This window comes from Oratosquilla oratoria, chromosome 17 (genome assembly GCF_046742065.1).
Source record: "Oratosquilla oratoria isolate Oo_2021 chromosome 17, ASM4674206v1, whole genome shotgun sequence".
In the NCBI taxonomy this organism is placed as follows: Eukaryota; Metazoa; Arthropoda; class Malacostraca; order Stomatopoda; family Squillidae; genus Oratosquilla; species Oratosquilla oratoria.
Window position 1 is genome coordinate 26,937,495 of NC_134793.1, and position 16,451 is coordinate 26,953,945.

The window sequence follows — 16,451 nt, forward strand, 5'->3', positions numbered from 1 at the left end:
GCCTTTTCCAGATCCATAAAAGCAAAAAAAAAACCATCCTTACCTTTTCCTATAGCTTTCTCACATATCTCTTACCACAAAAATCTGATCCACACAACCCCTACATTGTTCCTCACCAATTACTCCCTCTGTTCCTCTCCTAATCCTCTCAACCAAGACCCTCCCATAAGCCTTCCCAACTACATTCAACAAGCTGATCCTTCTGAAACTACTACACTTACAATTGTCCCCTTATCCCTTGCAAAGTGGAGCTATACAGGCACTCCTCCAGGCCTCCGGCACTCTACACTCTCCAAACAAATATTAAATAACCTCACCAGCCAGTCCACCATAACTGTACCTTCTTTTTCAGACATTCAGCATAGCTACCATCCAACCCAGGTGCCGTACCTGCTCTCATCATCTTAACAGCTGCCTTCATTTCATTTTTCCTTATTTCTCCTCCATTTTCCTCACTCATCACGGTCATTTTCTTAGCGCTTTCCACTACAACTACCTTTCCCTCCCTATCCTCCTTCACATTTAGCAACTCCCTAAAATACTCTGCCCACCTTCCTCTCACTGCCTTCTCTTCCATTATCATCTCTCCATCTGCATCTTTTACCTTTTCTCCTCTACTTGATTCGATTCTTCTTCCTCTTTTGATTTCTTTCCAAAATATCTTTTCATTACTTTCAAAATTTCTGTCATACTTTTACTCCATTTCACATCTGCTCTCCTCTTTGCCTCTTTTATCTTATGCTTGGCTTCCCTTCTCTTTACTTTGTACCTCTCATATGATTCACTCGTCCTAATTTGTAACCAATCTATGAAAGCCTGCTTCTTCTCTTTTACACCTTTCTTTGCTTCCTCATCCCCCCACTCACTACCCTTCCTTCTATTTCCTCCCATCCTCCTTGTTCCACACACCATCTTTGCACACCTTATGACTCCCTCCTTGAACCATCCCCATTCTTCCTCCATTCCTAGTTCTAATCTATCGTTCATTCCCTCCCACTCCTCTCTCAGCTTCTTCTTATACTCCTCTTTTTCTTTCTTATTTAAGTAGTTCACTCTAAGTACCTTTCTACCTTCTGCCCTTTTCCTCTTTCTCCACCCAGTCTCCAGTTTCAACTTACCTTCCACCAAAAAATGATCTGATATTCCACCACTCTCTCCCCTTAGAACATGTACATCCTTAACTTTTCCCACTATACTCCTGGTTACCACTATATAGTCCATTAACACTCTATCTGCCACCCTTCCATCCACCACCCTCTCCTATGTGTACTTATGCTTGACTTTCTTCCTAAACACTGTATTTGCTATCATCAACTCTCTTTCGAGACACATCTCCACCATCAACTCTCCTCTACGATTTTTTCCTGGAACTCCATACTTCTCAATCACTTCGTCTATTGGTTCATTTCCTACCCTAGCATTAAAGTCTCCCAAAACAACTACATTGAAATTTCTCCCTAATCCCTCTATGCACTCATTTAAATCTATCCAAAAACCCTCCCTTTCCTCTACGCTCTTCTCACTACCAGGCCCATGCGCACTTACAAAAACCAACATCTCCCTTCCCAGCTTCACCTTCATCCACGTTAACCTTGAAGAAACCTCCTTCCACTCCACGCTTATCTATCTCTTCACTTACTAGTATAGCCACCCCTTCTCTCCCTCGACAGCTAATGAATGGTTTTCATTATAATTCCTTACAAACACGATCGAGACTAACAGTAGTATGTAGCTCGATGGAAGCATATTCGGAAATTGAGACGTTGTCAGTCTGAGGTACTCGAACCTAGTCGATACGTAACAAATGGATAGTTCCTGTCCTGGGTAGAGCCGCGGGCAATATAATCGCAACTTGTGCCCACCGCAACTCATGATACTACTGAGGGAGCGCCTAGTCTTGGGCCAAAACATCGGGTAATAAACCACAGCTATCGAGTCTGGGTTTACTATTTCCTACGACTTATGCATTTCTATAATTATTCATTTACTCTCACATGCACGAACATAATATGAGCTTTCACACTTCCTTCTTGTAGTCCAGTATTGCTTATACATCAACCCTTGGCTTAGATAATGGCTGCGACATCCTTTAATAAATGCACCCTCAGGCTGAACCCCCGCCCTTAATGTCTAGCAAATGATATGAGATATAGTCACATAACGAATACGTCCTTGTTATTTCATTTCGGAAGAAAAATAACACGTGACTATCCAGAGAAACAGCATCTCTGTAAGAAAGTTATTATTCATGCCACGGAGAGCCACTGATACCGTGGTAGAGCATATGCATTCGTGTGTGTGTGTGTGTGTGTGTGTGTGTGTGTGTGTGTGTGTGTGTGTGTGTGTGTGTGTGTGTGTGTGTGTGTGTGTGTGTGTGTGTGTGTGTGTGTGTGTGTGTGTGTGTGTGTGTGTGTGTGTGTGTGTGTGTGTGTGTGTGTGTGTGTGTGTGTGTGTGTGTGTGTGTGTGTGTGTGTGTGTGTGTGTGTGTGTGTGTGTGTGTGTGTGTGTGTGCGTGTGTGTGTGTGCGTGTGTGTGTGTGTGTGTGTGTGTGTGTGTGTGTGTGTGTGTGTGTGTGTGTGTGTGTGTGTGTGTGTGTGTGTGTGTGTGTGTGTGTGTGTGTGTGTGTGTGTGTGTGTGTGTTTTATCAACCTATGTTCATGTGACTGTGACTGCCTCACCCCAGCCTTTCCTCAAGATTGAGAGGGCCATTGTAATGGACAACATACAGTAAGTTGTTGAAGTCTGTTTAAAAATTGTACGATGAAGTGCAGAAGGAGAACGCCCTCACAGAAGTCACGTGGTCATTATAGTATAAGTATCGAGTCTACAGTTTGGGAATCCGTGCTGTAGAGGAGTGGGCGAATTGGTTTTGTTAGTGACTGACACAAGAACATTTAATCTTTCACACGGCAATGTATGGGGATGTTCTCCTTTAGCACTTCACCTTACATTTATGTAAAGAACGTTCAATAACGTTTCTTTCATCTCTATAAAACAAAAAATTAAAGAAAAAATAGGACCAATTAAAAACGATGAAAATGTCATGATAGAATCGAAAGAAAAAATGAGTGAGGAGTTTAACAATTATTTTCTATCGGTGTTTACTAATGACAGGTTAGATAAAGTACCTGAATGCGATCCAATTTTCAGAGGGGATGAAGAAAGTAGTCTATCTAATATCAGTATTAGTAAAGTAGAAGTAGTCAAGCACAGTGGCGGATCCAGGATCAAAATTGGGGGGGGGGGGGGCTAACCTGAATTCCTTCCTCTGAGTAGTCTGATGTATCAGAAGTCTGAGGTATACTTAACTTAATCATATTTATCAGATTTTTCTGTATTTTAGACGTATATAATAGAATGTATATTCGTTTTATATTGTTACACGCTTGTGGCTTGTGCTAGTCAGTGATAAGGCACTGGCACGCGTATACTCTCGCATAGAGAGAAATTATTGCAGGATCCGTGTGTAGTGTTAGTGCACATGGACTCATGGAAGTAATAAAAAATAAAAGTAGCTTTAAAAAACAGAAATACAAACAAAAACGTGTATGAACTTCTGAACCTGTTAATAAAAGTATCTAAATTACATTAATAACACACAGCATTGTTCATGGGATCTCACACGAACATCAACCTCCTGTTTTTTTGGGGGGCAAATATATTGATTACACTGTCTATTTCAATATTGATTTCATTGTGAACGCCGAGTAGCGCCAGGCCGTTGAGGCGATCTTGACCCATAGTATTCCTTAGGTAGGTCTTCAGTCGCTTCAGGGTTGAAAATGAACGCTCGGCCTCTGCGTTCGAGACTGGGAGCGTGATTAAAACTCGGAGGGGCTTGGCCAGGTTCGGATACATTCGGGTCTGGGCGTGGGCAAGGGCATCTCCAATGGATTCGAACTTCATTGTTGTTGAATACCAGCGCTTTGCTTCCGCCTTCACGAGGCGTATGCTGAGACTAGATCGACCATAGGGGACTGCAGGGCTCGGCTCGGCTCCACAGTGTGAGCTAGCACAGACTCAGCGACGGCGAGACCAATCAGAAAGCGCGGTGTGTATGTGTGTGTAATTCGGGGTGAGCTAGCACAGACTCAGCGACGGCAAGACCAATCAGAAAGCGCGGTGTGTGTGTGTGTAATTCGGGAGTGAAGCTCCCACGGGCTTTTGATGTGAGCCCGTTTGGAGGTTGATTTTACATATGTGTGTGTGTGGGCCCAACCACACACACTCATACAATCAAAAGATGTGTATACGCATGTAAAATACGTATGCACATCTCGGCGAATGCACCCTTTCTGATCTAACGGTGTTTGGTGTTACAAGAGGTGATACAGTGAATACATACATTATATATATATATATATATATATATATATACATATATATATACATATATATATATACATATATATATATACATATATATATACATACATATATATATACATATATATAGGGGGGGCTGACACTCCACCAGCCGACGCAGTTCGTAATCGCTTAGGTGGCGGCATAGGCGACGCACAAGACCCTCACATGTTGTCGGAGGCCCTCTCCTCAGAAAAGCAGTTGTGGGGCAATGCTTGAGGTAATGCTTCAGGGTGGCTTCAGAGTGGCTACAGTGGTGGCATCTTCTTTCTTCAGGTGTTGGGTTACTTTTGATTTGCCAGAAATAACGGTCCTCCAGTCGCAGACGGTAGAGCAGAGTTTCCACTTTTCTAGGTGTAGAGCGAGGAAGTACAAGGGGCTCGTAGTCTGTGACTGCCCTGTACCACCTCGCCCTCTCTGACACCTCTGCCTCCAGTCTGTGCTGAAGGAACCGTTGTATCTGATTAAGAGCCCTGGTGCGTATGCGCAACTGATTTCTGCTAAGAGGGACGACAACATCGACTTCGGGTCTTTGGCGCGCCGCTTCAGCTGCGGCGTCGGCTAGCTCGTTACCTGGGACACCTACGTGGCTTGGCACCCAGTTGACCGTAACAGTCCTGCCTTGCTGATGCAGCTTCAGCAGGAGTGCTAGGATGGAGGTCAGTAGGCGTACATCGTCGCTGGGCTGTATCGATTCCAAGCTGCCTAGCAGAGACTGTGAATCGGTGTGGATCACCACAAGACCAGCTCGAGATATTAGAGCATGCTCTAACGCTCCTTGGACTGCTATGGCCTCAGCTTGGAGAGTGGACGCATGATCAGATACTCTCCTGCCGTAGGTTAAACCATCCGTCACGAAAACAGCCCCCGCACTACGAGGCCTGTTGGGGTCTACGGAGCCATCCGTATAATAGACCGCCATTCCAGGTTCCGACAGTGCGCGGATGCCTTGTAGGGCCTGCGCTCGTACTCTTTCCTGATCACATAACTTCTTCTTACTGGGAAGCTTTGCGACAACGAAGGTTGCAGGTATCGACAGCCATGGTGGTGGGGGCTTGAACTCTGGGTGTGGAGAGTCCCTACCCTTCTCAAGGAGAACGCTGGTGAGCTTGAAGGAGTCCAGGAGCCCAGCCGCCTGTGATAGCCAGGTGTCAGAGTGGATAAAAGTACCCACCCGTCCCAGAGCTATCAAAGGCTCTGACTCAGCTCGGTTATCCTGGGGCTCTGGACTATCTTGGCAAGAAAGCGCGGCTCTCGGATTGCTATTAGTAGTAGTCCCGCCGCGCCGTCGCGTCCGAGTTGCTCTCGTTCTCATTATACTCGTTCTCATTATACTTGTCACCACAATGATTTCGCCAATTGTTTGATAACTATATTTAATGAAGAAATTACTAAATTAACGACTAAAATAACATCAAGAAGAAAGATTCCAATCAAACCTTGGATAACAAATAACTTATTGAAATGCATCAATTTAAAAAATAAACTTTATAAAAAATACAGTGCAACTCTGAACTTGATAAACACAATTTTATCAGATATCGTAATGTTCTCAACTCATCAATTAAATCGGCTCGCAAGCAATACTATCTCAAAAAACTTGAAGAAAATTCATCGGTTCCGAAGAAACTCTGGCCAATACTTCTTGAAGTAATTAATAAAAAGAGAAGTAATAATACTCCCAATTTGTTTATTCACAATAACAGGCAGGTTACTGACAACCATGAGATCGCTGACATGTTTAACAACTTTTTCTGTTCAGTTGGTAGTTTATTGGCTGATAAGCTGCCAAATGACCCAGGAAACCCACTTCAATATATAACTCCAGTCTCATCACAATTTAGTCTAATAAAACCATCAACTCACGATATTTTGCGTATTATCAATAATCTTAAAAATAAGTCCAATGGCTATGAGTGCCCTAATACAAAGATCCTTAAACTTGCTGCTCCCAAAATTATTCATTTACTCATGCATTTAATCACTTTGTGCTTTCAACAGAGTTGCTTTCCTAATGTCCTAAAAATTGCTGTAGTACACCCGATCCATAAAGATGGGCCCACATCAAACGTATCAAATTTTCGTCCGATTTCGATCCTTCCGGTATTGTCTAAAGTACTTGAAACCGTTATTCTTGAGCAATTGGTAGATTACCTTGAGTACCATGGGATCATTTTCGATAATCAATTTGGATTCCGTGAAAACCACTCAACATATATGCCTGTTGCTCTCTTACATGAATATATTGCAACTCGACTATCTAATAAAACAATATGTGCCGCAGTTTTTCTAGACATTAAGAAGGCTTTTGACACAGTTGATCATAGTATTCTATTGATGAAAATGGCTGAGTACGGAATAAGAGACTTTGAACTTCAGATGTTTCAGTCATATTTATCTAATCGTAATCAAGTTGTCTTCGAGATTAATGGGTGTAAGTATGGGGGTACCTCAAGGTAGTATTCTAGGTCCTATTTTGTTTTTGATTTACAGTAACGATATCTATAAAGCCTGTGGTATTCCTGAATGCTCACTGTTTGCAGATGATACTTCTTGATTGATTGCTTCAACTTGATTGCTTCAACAACACAAAACAATCATATAGGTGACAATACAGGTATGTTAAACGGCCAACGAACGTGGTATATCTCCTTTCTATCCCTTTTCAGCGCAACAGTACTGAGACCCAATCCTGGCAACCCTACAACACGCGCAGCACAAAACAGATAAATGGAATTAAACAAATGCCAAACACAGTACAATTCCGCCCAAATACCGCACCCATGCTGTCAGTTTATTTATCCCCCGGACCTGGCAAAACATCAGAAAGTACTAAAATCGATTAAATGACATCCTTACAATGATTCATGGAAGAATCATTGTAAGGATGGATCCGCATCTGGTCAAGCAGATTGAAAGACTTAAAGCTACAAAATCCCCGGGTCCAGACGAAAATTTTCCGAAAATGCTAGAGCAGTGTAAATTTGAAATCTCTGACCAGTTAACTGAAATATTTAATAAATCAGTAGACACTGGTTTTGTGGCTACTGCTTGGAGGCAAGCAAACGTCGTTCCTGTTTTTAAGAGGGGAAATAGATCGTCTATATGCAACTACAGGCCAATCAGTTTGACATCGGTTATAGGAAAAATGTTTGAATCAATAATCGTAAATAGACTCAGAGAGGACATCGAAAGATATAATCTAATTCGTGATTCACAGCATGGTTTCTCCAAGGGTAAGTCATGTGTGACTAATCTTCTATCCTTTTACACTAAAGTATATAAGGCGTCAAATAACAATGATAATTACGATATTATTTACCTTGACCTTGAAATGATACATGGACTCAGAAATTTGCATTACGAAGAAAGGCTTAGTCACTTTAACTTACACTCTCTGGGGTGATCTAATAGAGGTGTTCAAGTGGATCAAAGGCTTTAACAAGGGTGATGCAAACAAGGTCATCATATTAAAACAACAGGGCAGGACTCGCAGTAATGGTTATAAACTGGACAAATTTAGATCTAAAAAAGAGATAGGCAAGAATTGGTTTACTAATAGTGTGGTCGACGAATGGAATAAACTTAGTAACCATGTAGTAAGCGCTGAAACTATCATTTGTTTTGAGAAACGATTAGACAACTTTATGGATGGAGATGACAGGTGGTGATGGATACGGAGCTTCCTCGTGTAGGCCTTATGGTCTCTTGCAGTCTCCTTCATTCTTATGTTCTTATGTTCTTATAACCAACGTCTACCATTAGAATGTCTCTGTCAAACTTGAAAAAAGGCTGTAGTATGCTGAGGATGCTGGAACTGTGCCACTTGTCTCTACTGGAGATTAACTAGAAAATGATTAGCAAGTGCAGAATCAGCAGGTCCAGTGGCAGATAAGAGATAAGATTCCTGAGTGTATAACAATCAGCTTTTTGTTCGAAACTTCAAAATGTTGTAATACTATTTGTCTGTTTGTTTATTATTATTTGTTTAATTATCATTTGTTGTTATTTATCTGTCTATTTATTATTATTTACTAGTTACCTGTTTGTTTATTATTCAACTTTACCTATTTATTTATTCATTTTATTTATTATTATTTATCTGTCTATTTGTTATTATCTACTAGTTACCTGTTTGTTTATTATTTAACTTTACCTATTTATTTATTTATTTTATTTATTATCATTTATATCATTATTATTTTCATCTATTTCTTTATTTATCATTGTTATATTTTTTTCGCATCCGACCTAGATATAGACCAAAGGGTCTCCTATCAGCGTGCTCCTCAAATGTAATACTTTGTAATCTTTTGTTGGCTGTTGACGCAATCATCTCTGTATCGTTTCAGTAGCCTACTAACTCAATACTACTTTAGTGATATTCAAGTCCAAAAGGACAGAAATGTCCTCGCAATTGGCAAGTGCAAGTGCTTCCCCCATTCCGGGGTAGGAGGAGGAGCAGGGAGAGGAGGAGGAGAGGGGGAAAGGGAAGAGGAGGAGGAGGAGGAGGAGGAGGAGGAGGAGGAGGATGGAGAGGAGGAGGAGGAGAAGGGGAAAAGGAATAAGAGGAGGAGGAGGAGGAGGAGGAGGAGAAGGGGAAAAGGAATAAGAGGAGGAGGAGGAGGAGGAGGAGGAGGAGGTGAAGGAGGGGAGGAGGTGAAGGTGGAGGAGAAGGGGAGGAAGAGGTGAAGGAGGAGGAGCAGGGGAGGAGGAGGTGAAGGAGGAGGAGCAGGGGAGGAGGAGGAGGGGAGGAAGAGGAGGGGGTGAAGGAGGAGGAGGAGGAGGGGAGGAGGAAGTGAAGGAGGAGGAGGAGAGGGGGGGAGGAGGAGGGGAGGAGGACGAAGAGGGAGAGGAAAGTCTCAACAAAATTCACCTCGTTCCTTGGATTTGTCTGGGCATCTCCTCCTCATCCTCCTACTCCTCCTCTTCCTCCTCCTCCTATTCCTCTTCCTTTTCCTCCTCCTCCTCCTCCTCCTCCTCTTCCTCCTCTTCCTCACCATCATTATCGTCATCGTCATCATCGTCGTCGTCGTTGTTGTCCTTGACCTTTTCCTCCACTACCACCAACAACCTCCCTCTTCTTCACCTCCACCTCCTCCTCCTCCTACTCCTCTTCCTCCTACTTCTCCTTTTAAATCTCCTCCTCCTCCTCCACCTCCTCCTACTCCTACTCCTCTTCCTCCTACTCTTCCTTTTCTCCCTCCTCCTCCTCCTCCTTCTCCTCCTCCTACTCCTCCTGTGGCGGGTAGGTCAAGAGCCTACCCGCCACAGCTGGGCAGGTCAAGAGCCTACCAGCCAGAGCTAGGCAGGCCGAGAGGCTGCCAGCCAGTTGTGCCCTAGGTCAAGGCCTGGCACTTACTGTATTTTGCCCACAGGGCCCATTTATACCTTGTAATATTTGCAACCAGATTGCTTCATTGTTAATAAATAGAAGAAAACTCCCGGTTTGGAGTTTATCTCGCCCGCATTAAGTCCTCCTTATGTAGCCTACATAAACCAAAAGGTTACACTCCTCCTCCTCCTCCTCCTCCTCCTCCTCCTCCTCCTCCTCCTCCTCCTCTTTCTCCTCCTCTTCCTCCTCCTCCTTCCATTCCCTCCTCCTCCTCCAATACCACCACCACCTTCTTCTTCAACTCCTCCTCCTCCTTCTCCTCCTCCTCTTCCTCTTCCTCCTTCCATTCCCCCCCTCCTCCTCCTCCTCCTCCTCCTCCTCCTCCTCCTTGTCCTCGTCCTCCTCGCCGCCCCCTCCCCTCCCTCCTTCGGTCCCTATAAAAGATCTGCCAGGTCGCCCTGAGTAGCATTCCTGGACGGCAACCAACAGGTATGTTTGTGTTCGAAAAGAAACCGCTGGGTGGGGGGGGGGGGTCGTTGCTAAGCCACACAGGACTAAAACTTTAGGTCAGGAGTAAGCCTTTCTGGAATACTAGTTAAGCTGAATAAACTCCTCTGGCGTTAACCGGAAAAAACTTTGAAAGTGCCGAATATGGCACCACAGGGTGATTCAAAATCTAATCGACACTAGGCATCGTCATCCTTTCTAACACAAAAGGTTATCTAAATTGAATAAAAAAAAAAAACCGCCAGGCATCAGCCATAACCGAATCCTGAAATGTGTCCAATTTGGTACCAAATGCGACACACAGAGTCGTTCAACATAATCAAGTCGAGACAGTTATGTAACCCTTTATGTCAATGAGGCTCTTCTAAGTAATATCAAATCCTCTGAAGACAATTTCATCGGTTCAAGAGGCCATCAGATAATGATTAATTGACGTTACCCGAAGTGAGTCATAAAAGTTTGATGATTAACTTTATAGTCTCCATTATGGATGTCATCACGCTTTTACTCGTTCCTTCCGTACCGCACAGCATTTAGAACTTAATTCTCTCTGCCGTCAGACTATTTATCATAGTCTGTACGCTCCAAAGAGTCCGTTCAGGATATGGAATACGTCGTGAGCCATTCTATCAAATCAAACTTAGCATATGCCTCTCTCTCTCTCTCTCTCTCTCTCTCTCTCTCTCTCTCTCTCTCTCTCTCTCTCTCTCTCTCTCTCTCTCTCTCTCTCTCTCTCTCTCTCTCTCTCTCTCTCTCTCTCTCTCTGTGACACCTCCTCGGCGTGGCAACATGGAGGGGAGAAAAAGCGCTGTTACCACGTGTCATAGAATTTATTCAGATTGTTGTTATAACCCTATAAAGTGATACTCATTGCACTATACAGCTTCCTTTACTATATACAGACTATAAAAATAAAATCTAATAGCACAGGGAGAGGGGACGTACTAGGTTGATTTGGCAGAATGGCTAGTAGTAAATTATGATGTATGCCTTCGTCCAGAATCGAACTTTCCTTCTCTGATTGTCCTCCTTGTTCATCTCTCTAAGAACAGAAGAATATAAGAATGGGGGAGACTCAAAGAGGCCATAAGGCCTACACTAGACAGTTCCATGTCCTTTACCAACTATCATCTCCATTCATAAAGTTATCTAGTCTTCTCTCAAAACAACCAATAGTTTCAGGGCTCACTGCATGGCTCCTAAGTCCATTTCATTCGTTAACCACTCTGTTGGTATACTAGTTCTTGCCTCAGAGTCCTTACATTCCTAAGTGCCGCCCCAGGGTAAAGTTCTCAGTGACGGGGACCACCGGCGCCCCCTGAAGGTCTTGTGAGCCGCCTCTGCTGCCTCCAAAGCCCCTATGAGCTCCGTCAGCTACTAGAGCGTCCGCCGCCGCTCTAACAGCTGCAGCCTCTCTTTCCTACTGCCCCTATCCCCCCTCTGAATAGCTACACTATTCCACCTCCTCTCCACATGGTGTGTCTTACATAAACACCACCCCACGGGCTCAAACAAAGCCCGTTGGAGTGATACTTCACTCCCAAAATAAAAAAAATTAAAAACGCTTCCCCCCTCCCGCCTTTCCCCCATCACCACTTCCCATCTCCACTATTCCTTACTGCCTGTTATAACAATTGGCTTGCGAAATAATTAAACAGAATCTAAACATGTTATTTAATGTCCCTATTGCAGAAAGGATAAGGGGAAAATATTTCATATTATGTTGATTCTAACGCAAAATTCGCATATTACGGTAAGATATTCAGGGCTTCTTTCTCTTTTTTGTTATAACTATTTTGTCAGCCTTGTGGGCGACATGTCCAGACTAGACTTGCCCCCCACCCCCTTAAATGTGCCGCCCCAGGGAATATGCACCCCTCTGCCCCCCACCCCCATGTGAGGGCCCTATCTTGTCTACTTCCTTCTTAAACCTAAATTTGTCTAATGTAAACCCATAAATGCGAGTCCTACCATGCTGTCTCAATCAATAATATTTCTACTTCTTAAAGCTCACTTCTGTCACTCACTTCTATAAATAATTTATAGCTTATATCAGTCTTTGTCCTCAAAAATAAAATAAAAAATTGCAGGCGAGCAAAAGAGCACAGGCCTAAATTTTCTCCATGACTGCTAGGCGAGCACTTTTTTCATATTGTTGGAATTGAATCCCGACACACTAAACAGAGACGTCTTTCTTCTTTAAAATGTGAATATTACAGGAGACCTACCTGTCTCCTTAATTATATAATAAGTGAGAGATATTAAATTGTTTTATGCGATGGCTTCATTCTGTGGTAAACATCGTCATTGAGGCGCGCGAAATTCGAACTTTGATTTTTCGTAAATGTGTTTTTTTTTTTTTTTTTGGGGGGGGGGCTCCTCATTTCGAAAATGATGCATCATAATCTAAAGTTCTTGATCAAAGCACCTCTCAAACACAAACGCTTTTAGACCCTGTTCACACTAGCGGTTTGAAACGCGGCTGTTCAATTATAGTGTATGTTAATGGAGGCGTTCACACACAGTTTTTCCTGGATTCTGCGGTACCGCCGCGGTTTCCGTAAGGTTCAAACCGCTAATGTGAACAGGGCCTAAGTCTTTTCTTGAACTATTCGATTTGCTGAGTGTCTTTTGAAATCAGCTCGGGAACAGATTTCTTAAACTGTTTTGTTTGTTTGTTTGTTTGTTTGTTTTCTACAAAGGCTGGTCTAATATTCGAGATTTATTTGATTATTGATGGCTTAATAAATTATTTATCGACAATGACGGAGCCAAAATATCTTCATAATATGTAGATTTTCGTGATGCTAACATGTTATAAGAAAGCGTATTTTGCCTTTAATAAAAACCGGTGAAGAACACTCTCTTAAGGAATTAATCTGTGATGCTTTCTCCTACAATCTCCACAACTCTATTTTGTATATTCTATTATCTTTATTAGATATTATATGTTACCCTAACTTTGGAATTATGTGACTATGAATCACCTTATCTGTTATTTCCCCATCCATTCTTCCAGATTCAATATATGCACCTTCATGTTCAAATTTCATCAAGTAGTATACATAACTGATTCAAAAATATAGGTAAAAAATTAAACAAAAATAAAAATAATTACTAACATTAGTTTCATTTCAGATGCGTTTATTTTTATTCATTCGAATTTCTTCAATTTACCCATAGATTGGAGGATATAGGAGCTCTATGCTCTCTTCTGGTATGGTAATAGCTGTTGATCACGAGTACAACACGAGATCATTTTTTTAACGGTGTTTGGGTCGCCTCCCCGCCTGGCCCAGGCTGTCAGGAAAAAACGCAAGAGGTCTGCATCGGGTCCCGGGCATCGAACTCACGACTACCTGATAAAGAGTTCGAGACGATATCCACTGGGCTATCGCCCGTGATTATCATGTTTCTAGCCGATTGTTTTAATGTTTCGCTATGTTTCATTTATTTTCGGACAAACCTGGGAAGATAATTTTCCTACAATATACGAATACGCGTAAAGGTCACGAGTAAACTGGGCCGATTCTCGCTAGCATGCTATTTGCTTTTGCTACTTCGTTTGAATGACTTCGGTTACGATCTTTTGTTTTTCGAGTTTCCAAATGTCAAATTAATCTTGCGTCATAGAGTGAGAAACTGAATGACGAACTAAGAGAAGTTAAACCTAGAATACGAATGTTAGACACATTGTCGAGATGTTCTTACGGAAGTCTAGAACAAGGGTTCTCAGCCTTACTTGGCCCATTCACCCCTTTCACCATTTGTCTGAATGTCATTCCCCCCTCCTTTCCAAGATTGCCTGTTTCAAAAAGTGCATTCTAAATAATATGCAAATATTACTAAAAACCCTTTTATTTTTTTTCCAAATTAGTATATATTTTTCCCAAATTAGTATAAATCCAGCACAGGTGACAGGCCAGATAGGCCAAAACCTATAATTGCTTTCCTCACCGCGTAAACTGACTGTGGTCATAAATCACCCCTCCAGAAAACCCAAAATTCCCCCCTGGGGGTGAATTTCACCCCAAATGAGAACCTTTGGTCTAGAATATTGTCACTGAAGTCGTTTCTACTCAAACGAAATAGCAGAAGCAAGTAGCATGCTAGGCTAGTGTGCCACCACCGGATGATTTCGCGCCCAGCTCCCGCAATCAGTGCACAAATGGCGACCATAAAGCGTATGGCTAGAGTCATAAAGGTTTAGAGATGTTCATCAAGGGAGTTACGTGCAGGGTAACCAGATTTCTCAAGCCAGAATGTGCTGGACAGCAGCTGAAAAGATGCTAGATTAGCACACGTTCGACAAGGAACTTATCATTATGCACCGATGATATCACTTATCAGTGTTCAGACATTTCAAAGTCAGATATTAATCTATTTTTTATTCTCGTTCAGAAAATCAAGCTGACAAGTCATATTGAAGTTTTCAGTCACATGCTTTCTTCTGAGGAGATATTCAGCTGATTAAGATACCCTGACAAAGAGCCAGAAAATATGCACAAAGTCATTCGTCGTCTTCTATGGATAAATCGAGAACTTTCAAACAGAGGTTGAACCCTGTTGAATAAAATCACCCAGCGGCAGCCACGCAATTCACATACGAATAATATCCACCGTCTATTGGTTCACAGTATACCGTTTCAGTCGTGAGAACAGAGCTTTTATTAAATAATCTACGGCCATGCTCCGCTTGACGCCCTTTCCGTCAAAAACAGAAAGATATGCCGAAATTTTGACTGTACCTTAACTACGTCATTTTAAGCGTAAATGTATAAGTCAGTGGTTCCCAAACTAGGGAGACTTGAGGAGGATACAAGGGGGGCGTGAAGTCATCTGCTCAAAAATATTTGGTTAATTAGAATAATAGAGTCATTCAAAGAACAAATATCTGCCATTACATACATGCAAAGTATAATTATAGCAGTCACTCCAACCCGTTTACTATTAAGCTAGTTCTCCTTACACATTTTGGACACGTCACCGATACCAACCATACTGACGCCACTGAGGGACTCGTCACAAACTCCCAATACTTAAATCCTAGAATTTCTAATCTTGTGAGGAAGACGCAGCAGCATCCATCTCACTAAATTAGTTCATAAATTGTGCCTTAGTCTCATGAGTCTTTCCAAATATTATATGCCATGTTTTCAAATTATCTATTCTTAAAATTGCAAGTCAATTTTGCCAATTTGCTAATGTTCAAACTTTTTTTTTCGCTCTCTTTGAACCAAATGTTTCGTTAATAGTTACTTAGGAAAATGTTTCTGGAATGTACTATTATTTGTTTGAGTGGCTTTCATTATTAAAATTTAATACAAACAGAAATCTTTTTTCCTGAACAATGCTAAGAAATAAATGCAAGAATCATTTCACATGAACAAAAGAGGGACTGGGGGCGTGCGGGTCTACTGGAAGCAAAAAGGGTAATGGCGTCAGGTAAAATAGTTTGGGAACCGCTGGTATAAGTATTACGTTACAATAACCTACGGTATTCCGCACTGTTACAGATTAGTCTGTACCTTTGGAGGAACACTACACAGACCAGTGTCACAGATTCTTGGTTATGTATGTACTCGTACACTGTAATCCCATAGCAATGCATCCCCCCCCCCGCGTATAAGACACAGTGCGTGATAGGGCCCTAGAAACAAAAGAAACATTGTATTTTTAATTGATAAAGGCACGCCACACACACACACGCACACACACACACACATACGCATACACACAAATACGCATTTGATCTTATCTGAGAAACAAGAAACAACTGAAAGAACTGTAAAACGGACAAGAAAAATTGAATATGATAGATTATACTAGTCGTAGAGGTGGTGGTAAATGAGGTGGCACTCACTGCATTGCGCAGTCGACATCGGAGGTTTTTTGAAGGTCGTGTAATTAGGTGCAAGTCCACAAGAAGATAACAGATAATAAACCAGTTGTTAGTCACTCGAACTCCATAGTTTAACCTTGTTATAGTCATTGTCTTCTTTATTACTAAAAACTGTTTTGCAACACATGTGTGAAGAAACTTTGGGTTTTTATTGATTAGTACTGTAATGATGTATCATTTGTTTACCTAGTACGCACGAAGGAAAAAATGTATTCATAACATTATTTTCAGTATATTTTCGTGATATTATGTGGTACAAAAACATCGTACTCGTTGATACATTAGAATAAAGAACTGCACGTCCACCATCTTTGTTTGAGGAAAGTAAGAAACTTACGCGAC

General features: G+C 42.0%; 1 protein-coding gene across 1 annotated transcript in view; it reads left to right on the forward strand.

Annotated features, from left to right (window-relative positions):
• The first annotated feature begins 10,086 nt into the window (after positions 1-10,086).
• Positions 10,087-16,451, forward strand: part of LOC143034547 (gamma-butyrobetaine dioxygenase-like) — a 38,589-nt gene continuing 32,224 nt past the window's right edge. The window contains exon 1 of the mRNA XM_076200753.1: positions 10,087-10,189. The gene's annotated coding sequence lies outside the window, so the exon portion shown is untranslated. The remainder of the gene's footprint in view (positions 10,190-16,451) is intronic.